The sequence below is a fragment of the Eubalaena glacialis genome, chromosome 9 (genome assembly GCF_028564815.1).
Source record: "Eubalaena glacialis isolate mEubGla1 chromosome 9, mEubGla1.1.hap2.+ XY, whole genome shotgun sequence".
Classification (NCBI taxonomy): domain Eukaryota; kingdom Metazoa; phylum Chordata; class Mammalia; order Artiodactyla; family Balaenidae; genus Eubalaena; species Eubalaena glacialis.
The window spans coordinates 80171731-80189481 of record NC_083724.1 but is presented as its reverse complement, the minus strand read 5'-3'; positions in this window follow the sequence as shown (position 1 = coordinate 80189481).

Here is a 17751-nt window from a genome sequence, read left to right as displayed (position 1 = left end):
CAAATAGGAGGTAGATTATTAATGGCAAAGTATGGTATTGATGTGGATAGGATAATGGCACACTCAAAATGCTATAGGGAAAATAGACAAGAGTTGAAGTGTTCAAAATGTTGTAGAGATTCAGAGCGCCAACAAACCGGATGAAGTCTGTGGTAGGGTTGAGTGTTTGCAACACATAGCACAGATACCAATGAACAGTGGGAATCAGTGTATCGCACCCAAAGACCAGAAGGATGAACTACAGCACAGTGAATGGCAGGACCCAGCAGTACTCAGAGGCCAAGACCAAGAACGCTTATCCCAGATGAGACCAGTGATGTCACAGTATAGTTAGGGCAATAAATCTTGTTGTATCATAGACTACTTCTCCAGACCAGTGATGTCACAGTATAGTTAGGGCAATAAATCTTGTTGTATCATCATAGACTACTTCTCTAAGTCTCATATTATTTTGTTGATGCATATTTTTTGTTTGCTCATTCTTGACTAGGTGAGTTATTTCTAGCCCAGGCATTACCCTCCAATGGGATCAGCAGAAAAGTCTAGCTGCACCAATGAACATTGTAGAGTTACCGCCAGGTTAGTACTCTGAACTGTTCATTGGCCAGCTGGTATATCCAGATCTTTAAGCTGGAGAGCAAGCTGATGGCCATATCTTGTAGTCAGATTCTCTGTCTAGCAAATATATTTCACAGGAAATTTTAAGTCAATGAGAACACAAAAGCGCTTGCTTTCTGGCAAACATGGTTTTCTTTAAGCAAGATGCTTACTTTATGAAGCGACACGTCTGTGTGCTTGATTTTTTTTTCATTCAGAGCAGACGGAGCACCATCTCTCCACAGATGTCTTTATAACTGTGGTTTTATTTTTGTCTTTCCATAAAATGTTATGCAAAGAGCAAGACGAAGTATTATCAAGGATGTATTAACGAAGCTGTGAGGAACCCAAAGACTCAGTAACTTATTCAATACACTGCCTCCTATGACCATTCCTGCATTCCTGAGCAGCTGCCTCTACCATCTCTCATCACGTGTTCCCCTTAAGCAATGAGTTACTAAAAGCCAGAAGCAACCACTGTGCTTTTTACTTGTGTTATATTGGTGGGAGCATCCTGCAATATTTATGAAACAGGTAGATGCTCAGAGTAAAAGAAAGCCTGGCTAGCCAACATTTTGTAAGTGGAGCTGCTCACTTATTGCCCCACCTGGTGTCTCAAGATATTAACTGTCTCAGCCTAGCTTCTCTTGAGAAAGCAGAATATGAGACAAGTAAACTTATGTTTGAAAGTTATCTCAACAAATAAAAGAGAAGGACTGGGGATAATTAAGAAAAGAGGAAAAGCCAATATAAGGGAGCATTTTCAAAGGCTGCCTTTGTGGGCAACTGGGCTCGTTCGTGCCAGAATCTTCTAAGCACCTATAGAAAAGATCCTTCAAATGAACTCTGTGAGGAACTGAAAGGGGAGTATTTAAACAACAATTTCTATCTCCCGTTATTAATGCAAGGAAGATCCCTCTCATCTCCTTTGTACCAGTCCTTTGTGTCTATGTGAGGTTAGGGTGCATTCCCAGTGACATTCTATTCTACTGGATCAGAAAAGCACAGAAGCAGAAAGGCAGAGTTACATGGAGCAGCTGAAATAGATGCAGGCCTCTTCCAGTTGTGTGAAGATGGTTGCTGCAGCAATGGTCAAAGTAAAAAGTGGGCTATGAGAAATGAGAGGTAGAAGAAATGAGGTGTCCAGTATATTAACTAAAATTGTCTGTGAGATGGATTCAATTCAAATTCCTCTTCTCAGTAAAACTAGAAAGTATTTTAACCCAAGGTTATGTAAAGATTAATTGCGAATGACTAATACACAATCTGAAGTACATTGTTTATTTACAATAATAAGAAATATTATACAGTATAACAAGCATTTATATAGATGGCTCAGGACTTATTCTGGGTGACAAATCTTAACACCTGCTCCGATGTTTTGTTCGGTTATGTTTGGTATTTTAACACAAGTAAGGTTAATATGAGTAAAACTCTGGATGACAAATGCAAAGGAGCATTAATTGGAGTGAAGGAGTCAGAAGAGATATCATGAAAGACTCTTCCAATTAACTTTCTATACCCCTCAGTTCTGCAGAGAGAGGCATGACCCTTCTCATTGCCAGGGACTATTAGGATTGAGGTGCATTTGATCCAGGGAACAGCCAATGAAATAAAAGGAGCATTTCTTGAGTCAGTCTTAGCTTCTTTTAAAAATTACTTCTGAGACAATATGGTTTTACATAGGGAAGGAATGGAAGTATTGAGGAAGATCTGAATCTGACTGATTTGGAACACTCATGAGGGAATCGAGGCTCAACAACATTGGTCTCAACAAGCTGGCTTTGTGTGAGAATGTTATGCCTTCTGTACTTCATTTCTTGAAATCAGAATTTCATCAGCCCCTCGCCATGTGCAAAGTTGGTGCTGCTTCTCAGACTAGTCAATTAGTCAATAGTATTCTATTATATACCCTGAGATTCTCTAGCTTGGAATTTTTGTGTTTCTCTCCATGTTTATCCAACAAGTTTCTTATTCTTTACATTTATCTTTGTCCCCATAATAGACATTTAGTTCACGTAGTACCCCAGATCTTTCATTCCTTCAGTATAGAACATTCATTGTTATTTTCTAGCTTTCTGTATACTCACTTAGTGTTAGAAATGCTAAATCTAAATTACATAATTTATTGAGTGTTGTCCAGTGCATGCTCACATTTTGTTATCTTTTTTTGTTTGTTTGTTTGTTTTAAAACAACAGAATTTTATTCTCTCTCAGTTCTGGAGTTCAGAAGTCCAAAATCTGGTTGTCACTCCCTCTGAAGGTTCTAGGGGAGGATCCTTCCCTGCCTCTTCCAGCTTCTGGTGGGTCCAGCATTCCTTGGCTTATGGACATGTCACTCCAATTTCTGCCTCCATCTTCACGTGTCCTTCTTCCCTGTGTCTCTCCGTGTGTCTGTGTCCCCATCCCCTTTCTTTGCTCTTAGAAAGACAACAGTCATTGGATTTAGAGCTGACCCTAAATCCATGATGATTTCTGCTTGAGATCCTTAACTTATTACATCTGCAAAGACCATATTTCCCATTAAGGTCACATTCACAACTACTGGGGGTTAATACTTGAATGCATCTTTTGGGGGACACAATTGTACATTTTTTTTTATACGCAAGTGAGATCATATAATAAACGTGTATATTTCTACAATAAAGTGTGGAGAATTAAGTTATCTTAATACTATTTAATTTCAGATACAAATATTAGAAAAACAATGAGAGGTGTTCAGATGGTAACTGCTATGAGGATCTTAGCAAAATCTGGCATAAAATCCCTTTGCCTTGGGTTAACATTGAAAGCTAATTTAGGTTTATGATATGGATTATTTTCTACCATGGCCACTGTGGTTCTATATTAATCAATGATCAACTTGGTCATTTATCACTTTGCCAAACAATATACAAGTTTCTAAAAAGGTCACTTTCAGCTATTGAAGCCAAGTATTTTTATAGTTCAAACTTTATAGTGATAACCATCAGTGTTTCTGTGGATAAAGATCTTTCTATTGCTACTTATTAATGCCAAATACATGAAATTGGGGATTACAAAAGGTAAGACTTTACCAAAGTAAATATCTTCTACAAAATTCCTATTTTAAAATGTCTTTCTTTGTGCTGCAGTAGCTTAGATAGAAAAGGAATAATTTTATTGCCAAGCGTTGTCTAGGAGCCTTCCCCAACAATCCTACTTGTTATATATATTAGCTTTCACGGGTTACTATAAAATATTAAAAAGTAAGAAATGCCTCAGTATTTACATTTGGGATAAAAGTAGTCTTTTTACTCTAAAGAAAGTATTCTATATAAGTATATTTCAGAAGTCTACATGAAGGTTACATTACTTGATGTTAGCAATTAGTTATAATTGATGAATTTTTATTAAATGACATTAATTCATATATTTAACTTACAGTTTTCATAATTCTGCATTGTAAAACATTTTAATTTTTGAAATATGTTTTATTATTATCTTATATTTTGAATTAGATTCTGTTCATTATATTTGTCTTCTTGTAATACCTGTATTTTTTAAGAATGGGAATCTCTTATGAATACATGGAATTATGATATCCTTTTTCATTTCATTTCTACATTTACAGCTCTGAATCTATAGTCTATAATCTGGAAATTAAAAAAATATATATATATATTTCTAACTAATGCAAGGGTCAAAGAAGAAACTGTAATGAAAATTGAAAGCATTTATAGCTTATTGAAATTTGACAATTTTTAAAAATTAAGACTTCTCGTAATGTTTAATAGGTTATTTAGTATGGTAATGTGTCACAAAAAAATGAAGTGTATGCAAAGTTACTCAAATTTCTTTGACGAGGGGACTCCCATCTTTAAGGATGGATTATATATCTAGTGTTCCTCGGAATATACATTGGGTAATACTTCCCTGGAAAAATATATGACAAAGAAGTACAGATTTTCCCCTTTTTACATTTTATAAAGCACAGATAATCAAAGAAAATCTTGCATATTACTTTGATAATGGCTTTAACACAAAGAGAAGAAAAAACACCACAATATAAGAACATGAAAAATATTTATGTTATATAGTCTTTGGAACTCTATATTTAGTTAAGTTTATGGAACAGTTAGGACACATTTGGTAGTCAATGTCGGCAAAAAGATAGCTGCAGTGAAAACTTCCGTTTGAAATGGGAGAATGGAAATGTTCGTTTCTCATCCATGGACCTCCTAATGTCTTGTTCGGAATAAGAGTCTTTCTCACCTGCTGTGGAGGGAGTTCCCTGGCTGCAGAGATTTAGTTTGTTCTAGGAAACTCTCTGTCTATGTCATCTTTCATGATTGTATCTGGGAGGTGCATTGAATAGAGACCACGCCTATCAGGAGCTACCCCGCCCTAACGGCTCTCTTCCTTATAGCACAAATTCTAGTGTGTGAGCATCCCTTGGAGAGGTGAATAATCACAGGTATTTATTTGCCAGAATTGGAGTCTCCTTTTCAAAATAACACCCTTAAAACTTTAACAATCTTCACATCTATTTGATTTAAGACAATTATGTATGCTAGAAACCAAAGCTAGAAAGAGGTCATTTAATTATAACACTTGAACCTGGATTCAGGCCTGTGAATTTTGGTAAGCAAATAAGCAACCTTAGTCTCAAAGCTCCACTCCTGCCTGCACTGTAGCCCCGACTTTCACAATCTCTCTTAATTCAATGCACTGGGTGGGGAGACACTGCTAAAATTGTCCCTGCCTTCAGTACGCATCCCCAAAATAATTTTCTTTCTTTTCTTATTCCTTCCTCCCTCCCTTTTTTCCACCCTTCTCTGCTTCCTTTTCCTTTCTTTCTCTTTTTTGGTTTATAATCGGGTCCAAGCTTCTAAATAAGGCTGTGAGTTTGTAGGTAGGAGGTAGTGTCAGGCTTCCCTTAGGCTCTAATCTTATGATCTGCCAAATCTTCTACCTACCAAAAGCTAGCTAACCCAACTTTGTCCTAACTTTTGTTTGATGTGTAGAATTTGCCTTTTCCAACCCAGTGAAGCTACAGATGTTCAGAATTTTGGTCATTCTTTATTTCAGCCCCCAGGCCAAAGGAGCTACTTTTAGCAAAGCTCCATTTTTTTTTTTTTTCCTGCTTTCAGATCAGCTGACTTCGGAAAAGGCTTATATCTTTCAAGACCTTAGTTAAAACTGCAGAATTAGCCAACAAGCTCAGACATTACAGCATTTTCCTGCCTCAACTCTAATTCTGCAGGGTCAGTAGACACAGCACCTGAGTTCCAATGTGCAATGATCACAGATTCACAGCTGCTTTACTAACACACAAATATCGCCCAGCTTCCGTAGTTGAGGAAAGGGAGGAAGAGTCCTTACTATTCCTTTGCCCTATCTCCCTAGTTCCGTTAATTCAAATTTCAGCATTTGTTACTATCAATCCTTATTTCCTTGTACCAAGTTCTAAATCAATTCAGATGCTTTTGCTTGCAAGTAATGGACAGCTCACATGAATAGAGATGCCTTGGGTAGATTTTATAACTTCTACACAAAGCCCTGATGTTCACTCTTACTGCATTTGTGGAAGTCACATTTCCAGCCTAAATAAATCACTGGCCAGGAATTTGCTAACAAACTTAATCAAATTCAGGTGGGCTAGAATTTGGAGATGGAATATAGTCAGTTTTCAAATAGAGTCCCAATGACAATTAGCGACACTTTGAGAAGAAGGAAGGGGAGTTGGAAGCTTCGAATTCAATCAGCAGATATACATTATCTTTGTAAATCATTCTGAATCTTATAGGTGTTTTTATATAGTATTTAACTCTCTTCCTTAGAAGGAGTCCAGATGGTATTTCATCCCAGTTATATTAAGAATTAACTCTCTATGGAAACTAAAGTAAAAATAAGTAACCCTAGAAAGAACAATTTGTAAATATTATGTAGCTGCCATACCAAAATTTAAAACAAAACCAGATTACCTAGAGGCCATGCAAATTAAATTGGCAATTTGTTTTCTTTGTCTTCTTTTGTGTAAGATCTTTGAACTGTATATATATTTGTAACATAATCAAGGCAAAATACAAAATCTTTGACTAAATGAGCTTAGAAAGTGTCTAAAGACCCATTAGAGAGCTATTTGTAAAAAGATGGTTATCCTTAAAGAGGTCACTAAGTTGTCAAAGCTACAACTGTAAATCCCAACAACAAATATGGAAGAAAGCTCTGGCTATGAAATAAGATATCTGGGTTCAAAACCCTCAACCATTATTTTATATCACAAAAACAAATATGGGTTGAAAAATATTGCATTATGTTGCTGTAGGTGTTAAAACTTGACCAGCAGACTTGTGAAGATTAACTGATAAAACATAAGTGAATTAAGTTAGCGAACAACCTAATACATAGGTAGGTCCTCAAAAACTTGGAATAATTCAGTTACTTACTTTTGTTAAATACTATTGTTTTTTTAGAATTTGAAATAAATAGGGCTAATGACATCTAATTAATTCACTGCCTTTCTTACTGCTTCTTTCTTTTTTTTTTTTATGATTCTTATAAAGCTGCCTCTAATTGTCTCTGAATCTGTACCCTCATCTACTACTATGGTGTTGGGAGAGAGCAAGTAACATTCCCAGCTGAGTCAGATTTCAGGCCATTATGCATGATATTGCTTTTATAATATCATTAAATGCCCTTGCTCATTACAGCAGCCCTGGGTTTATTAATAACTCATTTATGACTCAACTATCACATTACATCATACATTTTATTTTGTACCTCAGAACTCGAAACCTCAGTTTTACATTTCTAGTTCATACCCTAGGGGGAGCCAAAAGATAGTTACTAGATCCCAGTCCAGAATGTTCCCTGTGTCACTCCTGTGTGCCTCAGAAAATCACAGAAAAAAATACATTTACTTTGTCAAGTAAGTCATATTTGCTTCTGTTTTCAAGCTCAGGAAACAACCCTTCAACAGGCTTGGTTTAGGAACCATAATTATAAATAAAGCTTCAGATATAATGAGTGGATTCTTCAAAATCACTGTTCTCCCTCATTATGTTTACTTTCACTGCCTATCTTATTTCTTGTGTTTGCTTATTTATTTATTCAACAGATTTTATTAAATATCTCCTGTTTCCCAGAGTACAGGCTAAGTACTGGGGATGTAGTCATGGGCCAGAATAACTAGTCTTACTGAATTTACATGGATTGATAGCACCAGTCACTTCAAAGAGGCTTTTGGCATGTGTATCTGATTTAATAGCCCTGAAATTTTTAGGGGTTTGACATTCTATTAATTCTTCATGGTTTCTTAGTGGAAGTGCTAAACTACTTATTTTTATTTGTGTAAACATGATTAGATTTGGTCTTGATAAACACCAACATATCCAATTAGATTGCTTTCTGATTCTTCATTGGTCAGTGCTTTCGAAACTTCCAACTCTCCTGGCACCTTTCTAGTTCCTTCACCTAAATGTTGCTTATATAATCCAGTCATACTGAATGACTTAGGTTTGCAAACCTGAAAAGCAATTACCTTCATATTTTAAAAGTACATACATATGTGAAGGGGGTTTGCAAAAGAAAGGACAATTCTGGATCATCAATGAAGAAGATATTCAGAGCAGTGTAACAGCCACTAGAAGGGACTGGAAATGTACACAAGGGTTTGTATAGGGTGAGATTTTTGTTTCAGTTCCTTTTCCAGTATATTTGAATGATGATCTCAGTAAGTAGGAACTCAAGCCATGAAATCTAGAAAGTGTCTGCCATGCTTTGTTTAAAAGATAACACTGACATTTGTGCTATAAGTCACTGATTTAAGACCATGCAACTATGCTGGTGAGGTTTTACTATCTTCCAGGACCCTCTGCCTGAATAAAGGGAGACTTCTGAAGAAGAAACCTGTATTCTAAAAGTAAGATCAAACACGATGCACAGATTCAGGCCTAATTATTTTTTTCTTTAAAATACACGAGATAGGTTTTGGGTTGGAGGCCATAGGTAGCCTGGAGGATAGCCGTAGAGGTGACAAGTAAGGTCACAACTAAAAGGAGGTTCATAGTAATAAAATGAGATATATCTGTTGTTTGGTCTTTCATGAATCATCACCTGCTATGGCTTCTCTTCTTTTTCCTTTTTCTTCTTTTTAATGGTATACCACACTCTCTAATCCATTCACATAGTTGAAGGATTTGAGGCGGGCATGTTCCTGACTCAGATTTAACCAATTATTTTTTCTCTTGGTTTCTGTTTTTGTAACCAGCATAATTTAAAACCATCAGTGATCATTTCTTTGGCCATGTGGTCTGGAAAAATAAAGTAGGTGAAGAAGGAGAGAAGAATGAAGTAGACATGTACTGAGGGAAGGAGTCAGGTGATAGAAAGCAAGTTCTCGTTAGATTTGGAGTCATTTCTCATGCCCAACTCTCTTCATCCTTGCCCTTAATTTCCATAAGACATTTTAATATCCTTATAAACATTTCTCATCTTTCTTATTCACTTCAAGAGTGTCTTTCTTAAGATTTTAAAGTTTATATTCACATTATGGAGTGACTTCTTTCAAAATAGGTTGTTATCATTTTTTTTACAGCCCTTAATATTTGTCCTGTATATATATTCAGCAGATCAGAAGGTAGTCCTGTGATAGCACTTGTAGGCCATAATTTATTCTAATTTAGGGTGGGTATTATGGTCTATCTGATAGTAGTTTCTCTTTTGGACTTTGATAATATGCTATTAGTAATATTTCTATGTAAAATATTTTAAGCTATGAAACTTCTGAAATCTCAAATAAAATGAATATCAGATTTAATGTGGAAATTTTATTGACAGGTCATTAGCAAATGTAAAAAAAGGAATAGTTTTGCTTTAACCACGTATATATGTTCTTTGTTCAACTATTCAGTTACCCTGACTGACTGATTCAAGCCTCCAGTGAGTTCAAAATAACAAGCAGGCAGTACCCAGGAGTGAGCCCTGCAGCAAAATCAATTCTCACAAAGCTCCCGGTTCTGTCACATAGGGTTCGGAAACATTTAGACCAAAGGTAATGGATGTTTCGTTTCTGATGGGTCAGGTTTGGAGGGCAGCACTACAAAAAACTGTAGGAGGCACATTTAGCAATGTTTTATTCTTTCCTCTTTTATGTTCAAAAGCAAGTATAGGAGTTACCTACGCAACAGGCTTTGTTCATCCTTATTTGGTTTGGATTCTTGCTGTGAAGCAACATATTGACTAACTGTGTACTGGGGTAGAAAAATTGAGCCTGAGGTTGTGGTGAGCTGTGGTCAGGCCTGGCCACAGAAAACTATAGGTGAACATAAAGAAGAAACTTCTAGTCACTGTGGCATGAATGCAGTTAAGGAGAGAGGGATCCTGTGTAGGCAAAGCAAGAAATTCAAGGCCTAGAACCTGAACATTAAGTCTGGTGTACATGGCCTGGTAAAACATTTACTTCCAGTTATTGTGTAAGTAATTTCTATGAGGTGGTGTAAGTCCACAGATTAGTGTCCCCTGGAGCCGAGTTGTGGGCAGCACCATGTTTGGCTTCATGAAACACGAGGGAGGAAATGGCAGCCAGGCCCAACCACCTACATGCTGTTGGGAACTTTGCACTTCTTATTAGCTGCTTTCAGAGTAAGCCAGAATAAAAACAAATTGGAAACCAATCCACATTGTCACTTTTCTATCCCTTTTTACATACCAGTTCTGTAGATCTGGCCAGATGTAGGGGATCAGTCAATATGCATTTTTTTTCCTGTTACACACACACAAATATACACACATACAAATATACACACAATTCTCTTTATAATGACTTTGGAAAGAGGTAGAGGAAAGCACTATATGTGCCACACTCATCTTCATCCCTCTATATTGGAAAGAAAATGCAATAGGTGGGTTTCACTTGAAGTCCTGAGATGTATAACTAAGAGGAGTCTAGGCTGTTGAATTTTCTCACATGGGATCTCCTTCAGCTTCAAGGTCAAACAGGCTGTGGATCACAGATGCACTTTTCTTCCAGGTATTAGGAGCAGGAAGTGTTTTCATGTGGACTCACAAGTAAATATCACAACAGGGCAAAGCCTTTCCTTCCAAGGTGAAAGTTAACTTGTTGATTTATGTTTGTTTAAGAAAAACACACATAAATGTCAAAAAATGTCGAGTAGGAATAGAGTTAACATTTATTGAGTACTTAGCATTATGCCCTGCTCTAAGTACTTTTTAGTTATTAATTCATTTAATGACTATTATCCCCCATTTACAAATGAGGACATTAAGGTACTAGAGAACACATCCTTTACCATGATCACAGAGTTAGAAGTCATTAGAGACAAGGTTTTGACCTAGTGACTTATACAAGCTCAGAGTAATGAGAGCTAGAACCAGAATTTGACCCAAGGATGTCTGTCTTCAAGATACCAACTCTGTATTTGACACTGACTTCAAACACATATCTTGCTTTATAAGCAAAATATTTTATCTCCCTTTTACAGGTAAGGAAACTTGAATCCTAAGAAATGATACCATTTCCCCTTTGTTGCTAAGTTATTAAATGGTGCAACTGGAATTTGAACCCAGGTTTGTATGCTTTAAACAGGACAGCAGAGCACTGTCTAACTGCTAGTTTGCTAGCTGATACAAGGTATTTATGTTTGTTCAGTTATTAAAATAATGTTAGATTTTCCCCAACTTCTTTTTACTCTTCTTGAGACATGCAGGTAATAATGGACTAATGCAATAACTCAAAAAGGTATAGAGGAAAATCACTGCTTATACAAAAATGCCACGTAACTTGAGTTTAAACAATAAGTTTAATCACAATATTAATGATTTCCTGAAAGACTTCCATACAATGACAGTAAAGAAGAAAAAAGAAAGGAAATTTGCCCCACTTGACATTGTGATATAACAAAAAGCATAGATTAAAGCTGCGTAGAAGTGAAGCATAAATAAGCACAGAGATCAATATGAATGGAAAAGAATAATATAGAACTACAAGAAAGAAACCACATTATACAAGCTACCTTGATATCTAGTGAGGCTGGCATTAAAATTAATGGGACTCATACAACCTAATAAATGATATGAATCAATTGTTCATAGGAATAAAAATAGCTAATCAACATATTAAAAGGATCTCAACTTCACTCATCATTAAGTAAATACAAAATAAATTAGATGCTATTTTCAACTTTCAGATGGGCTTATATTTACATGTTTTGTAGTAACACCGAGGGTATGAGGAAATAGGCAGGAAATCTGCCTAATCTACCTATGTTGATTGGACATGGATTGTTACAATTATTTATAAAAGGCATTTAGAAAACATGATCTAATTTAAAAATTCTCATGTCCTTTGACTGACCATTCCACTTCTAGCAATTTTAATATTTACACGTATTTGTGTAAATATAAATATACATATATTTATGTATAGTATAAATATGTTTATATTTGTGTATATTTATACACAAATTTAAATATTTGTGTAAATACTAAAAACATGAACAAAGTTGTTAACTGCAGCACTCTGAAAAGATATTATGAGAAAAAAAGCCATCTTCATGTGAAGTAATATACAGTGAATTAAGATATATTCACAGTCAAATGTTAGTTACTCTTGATAAAGAAGATTGACTCTGTGCTTATATGTAGTGATCTATGTACTATTCAATTATGTGAACACAAACACCTAGCAAAATGTATAACCACGTATTGTATTTTCTTTTTACACACACACACACACACACACACACACACACACACACGGTCTGTCCAGAATCAAGGAAGCAGAGGTAAAAGCCTAAGGCTAATCTAGTTTCAGAAATCTAGATAAAAGTAAAAATGGTGATTGGAATAGAGAAGTTATGAGGATCAATTTTCGGCAAGAGAGGTATGCCAATATCTATTCTGAAATCAAGTATTTTATTTAGACTACAGTGAGAGATTCCTCACCTGGTTATCTGAGAGGTATTCTTAATGATTTTTTTTTTTAAAGGAATGTAGTTTATTTATTTATTTATTTATTTATTTATGGCTGTGTTGGGTCTTCGTTTCTGTGCGAGGGCTTTCTCTATTTGTGGCGAGCGGGGGCCACTCTTCATCGCGGTGCGCGGGCCTCTCACTATCGCGGCCTCTCCTGTTGTGGAGCACAGGCTCCAGATGCGCAGGCTCAGTAATTGTGGCTCACGGGCCCAGTTGCTCCGTGGCATGTGGGATCTTCCCAGACCAGGACTCGAACCCGTGTCCCCTGCATTGGCAGGCAGATTCTCAACCACTGCGCCACCAGGGAAGCCCTTAATGATTATTTTAATAAATGTATACATATATACTTTAAAAATTATATGCTACTACTGCTACAAGACTAAACTAAATTCAGCCAGCTTCTAACAGTCACCTCCACCCTGCTCCCCAGAGGTAACCCTTATCATAATATTAGCTATTATTTTTCATAGTTTTCTCCATATTTTAATGTGAATATACTGAAATTTTTATTACTCGTTTAGACATTATATTTTTAATTTATCTTATAGTAGTTAAGAATTTTAAGTCCCTTAAACCTATTTTTCTTACATTTCTTTCCCCTTCTCTTTCCCCCCTTATCCTCTCAATATGATATTGTAACTATTCAGTAAGTAAATATAATGATTTGATAAATTTTGATCACTGCTGAAAGAAATATGTTTCTTATGATTATGCTTGCTTTTGATTATAGGTTTTAGTTTTTATGGATGCCATTAGTGCCCATTTTTCTTCATATTCTTTTTTTTGTCCTTACAGTTTTCTTCTCTCTTTGTCTAACAGCTTCATTAAATGTTTCTCAGTGTAATTTTCCACATCAAGAAATGTGTTAGATAACCCACTCATGCCTTGTTTTCCTGCTTCCTTCTGCTACACTTTGCATTGATGACTCTCTATAGTTGCTGTACATTTGTCAATATGGATATTTAATCAGGCTGTATTACGTGTTGCCTTATAGTTTCTGGAAACTTTCTCTTCTTTCCTGATTTACTTCGTCATTTTGATGGAGTATATTCTCCAAAAACAACCTCAAATAAGTTATGGGTTAACTATATTCTTTGAAAAAGTAGTAGAAAGTATCTTCATTCTACTTTACTATGTGACTGAAAGTTAAGCAATACGTATATATTTTTCTCAAATATTTAGAGTGAGAGAGAGAGAATGTGTGTGTGTGTGTGTGTGTGTGTGAGGAGAGAGAGAGAGAGAATGTGTGTAAAACACAAAACAGGGCAAGAGGCAAATGTTAAATACACAAAAGAGCCGAATTAAAACATCTCAGGAGAAACTCTAGAAAATAGATGACAATGGGTAAATGGGGCACCATCTTAAACACAAAGCTGGGCAAAGGCACTTCCAGTTTCCAGTCTGGCATGAAAGAACCTTGGAAGTTCCACTCTGTCCTAATAAGAAGTAGGAAGCTGAACAAACTGAAAAATCAACTGCTTCTTAGGTTCAGAAGAGAAGTGAGGTCATGGAGCAAATGGCTGCCTCCAACGTGGAGAGAACTACAGGCGACTACTGAGAATCACGACTTCCAGGAGTCATGACCCATAAGCAGAAGCCTCCGCAGAAACCACTGCCATAAGGAAGTCTGAACTGTCATTGAGAAATTGCTGGAGTCTCACTGTGAACACCTCTGTGAGTTTAAAACCCTAGGGAACCCGGTCATAGGGGGATTGCCACACCTTTGTGTGTTTTACTTCCGAGAGCTAGACCTGGTTCTCACAGTGAACATAAGAGAAAAGTCTCCTTGTGCTTCTGGCAGGTGGAGGGGAAAAGGATAATAACTTAGACAAACCTGCTTCCCAAATATCTATTCAAATCGTTGCTTTGTTTTATGAAGTTGTATTTTTCTGGATTTATGCAATGTATGACTCTGAAACTAGCAATATTGATTAATTTATTCAATGACATAGTTTTAAGAATAACCAGGATTTTAGGGACATGTATTAGAATAGACAGATGCCTATTCTAGAATAACAGATGTATTTCTATTCATCACTTAAATCATGTTTCTTTCAGCCTTTTACATTCAAAAATAAGCCAGAAGTCTTATTAAAATAGGAAATATACGTAGTTTCTGAATAGAATAAATTTGTTTCTGGTCTGTTTTGGATCTCAGATATTTCAGGACTATTTTTGTCTGGCATTATGGGCTAGGAAATAACTACAGCCTGCAACCAGAAAAGAGTTTTGAAACAGATGCTTTGTGTGAGAAATATAGATTTTCTAAATTCATGTAGTGCTCATTCAACATATTAAGAATTTGACTCGGTGTACCAATTCATGAGTAGGAAAAATCAAAGGACTTGGTGAGATAAACAGAAAAGCCACACATTATATAAAAATAACGTATCCACATGTATGTGTAAATTTATATTCCACATTTAATGCAGAGTGCAACATTAAGCCTAAAAGATGAAAATGTTAAGTTCTCAGAAACACATTTAGTGATTTCATTCCATGGTTAATGTTCTATGAATAAATTGCTTCAAATACTAAACATGACGGAAATGTTTATTGATTAAATAAAAAGTGGTATTGCCTTTATACACCTCAGAAAACACAATAGTGATTTCCTCATGACTGTGATAAAAATTGTAATGGGTGTACAATAAAGTAAATAGATCACAATATTTCTATTCTTTTTATTATTTACAATTTTACTGATATTTTGTCATTTTATTATTGAAGAATTCCCGTAAAACCTAATTTAATAGCTAGAGATTCAAATTAGGAAATATTATAGCAGGGTTTTTACATTTTATTATTTATTTTGTTTCTTTTTTCTCTTAATTATTGAGTGGTAGTAATTTTGGGTATAAGAGGACAATTAATTAAAATAGTTGGTAATATCAGATATCTTGTTTTCCTCTTGAAAGGTACAGGAATTATCCAGTTTTGCTGGACTTAACAGGAAAAAAAGTGCAAATACGTGAGGCCCCCAAAATATTTGTGTTTATTATTGGTATAGTTGTATGAAATAAATCTAGCATATGAATGAGAGAAAAAAAAACAGTTTGCAAATGAGTTAGGATGCATTTGCCACGGCACAAAATTCTCTGTCAGAGTCAGTTTGCTAAGTTTCTTATGTCCATAGCATAGAATGTAAATGACTCTCCTGGGAATTGAATGCAAATAAGAATATATTATTCTGGTTTCTACATGAGACTGCAAATAATTTTCCTCCTGTCTTATAGAAATGTGATTTCTCGTTGCCTATTGGTCTAACCATGCTCTGGATCATTTACTCACTCATTCACTCACTTGTTCATCTTTCGAACATTGGGGAGGGAGCTCCTATGTGCCAGCAATCACAGCTGGGACTGGAAATGCAAACAAGTTGCTCTTTTTAAGATAGAATGATAACCAGTGATAACCAGAAGCTTTCGATGGGGTAAATGTAGTGGTAGAGAACTAAGCATGGCATCATAGGAGGTCTGAAAGAAGTGTTTGCCTTAGGCAAGGTTATCAAGGAAAACATCTAGTAGGAGATAGTGCCTGAGTTGAATCTTAAAGGATGGCTAAGTGTGCTGGAAGTAGTAGAAGGTGGGAGAGCCAGTCTGCTTAGCATTCAGCATAAGAAGATAAAGGCCCATATAGGTCCATAATAGAATGGTGTGTGCATAATAGAAATTAATTTAAATCCATTATTAGTTTAGCATAAAGTACGAGGAACAGATAGGAGAACGGTGAGCTAGAAAGTAAATAGAGATTGGTTTGTCAAGAATCTTATTTGACCTGATCCGGAATCTGTATTTCTTTCTATAAAAAGGACTATCCTCTGTGTATGTGTGATATATATATCTTGTGTATATGTATATCTATCTTGCATATATATGGCATAGATATATATATTGTGAATATATATGTCTTACATATACATATATATCTTGCATATATATCTATCTTGCATATTTATATTTTATTTATATTTATATATTTTGCATAACAAAGCCAACATCCAAAAGCCTAAATTTTTCCCAATCAATGCTACTGATGACTAGGAGCTATACAGAACTTTAAAACTTTTCCCCTGATGTTAGTTTAAATAATGACATCTCATTCAATAAGAAAGGGAAGAAAGGAGGAATTGTGGAGTCAAAAGGCCCTTCAATGTTTTGATAATTTTCTTCGATTTCTTAAGAGAAAACAGAATAAAACCTGTTTCACCATCTCATTACCTGTAAAGCATGTGATGCTTTTCATTTGCTGGCCCCTAAACATCCCCTTTCATTCTCCCCCTCAATCACTAACCTCAGAGACACTTGACACACCAAATTTAGTCCTTTCTAAGAAACTTTGCATTCATTTTTCTTCTATTTGGAAGTCTTGTCCCTCTTTTAAGGCTGTCCCTCAATTCTTTTTTTTTTAATTAATTTTTATTGGAGTATAGTTGATTTACAACATTGTGTTAGTTTCTGTTGTAGAGCAAAGTGAATCAGTTTTACATATACATATATCCACTCTTTTTTAGATTCTTTTCCCATATAGGTCATTGCAGAGTATTGAGTCGAGTTCCCTGTGCTATACAGTAGGTCCTTATTAGTTATCTATTTATACATAGTAGTGTGTATATGTCAATCCCAATCTCCCATTTTATCCCACCCGCCCCCCGCTTTCCCCTTTGGTAACCGTAAGTTTGTTTTCTACATCTGTGACTCTGTTTCTGTTTTGTAAATAAGTTCATTCGTACCCTTTTTTAAGATTCCACATATAAGTGATGTCATATGATATTTGTCTTTCTCTGTCTCACATACGTCACTCAGTATGACAATCTCTGAGTCCATCCATGCCACTACAAATGGCATTATTTCATTCTTTTTTTATGGCTGAGTAATATTCCATTGTATATATGTACCACATCTTCTTTATCCATTTATCCTCAATTCTGATATTACCTTCCACTGAGGTGTTTCATGATCAACTAATTAAAAGCAACCCATCCAGTGTTTTTCAATATCATTCTCTTTTACTTTCACAGCCTTAGCTAATACCTGAAATTATCTTCTTTATTCATCTATTTATTGTCTCCATTGACATTAAATGAAGCAGGAACATAAAAATTTTAGAGAATGGCCTTTTTATATTATTTTGCTCTTAGGTATCTAGAATAAGCTCTGATGCATAAGGGGATTTGAAAAATGTATCTGACTAACT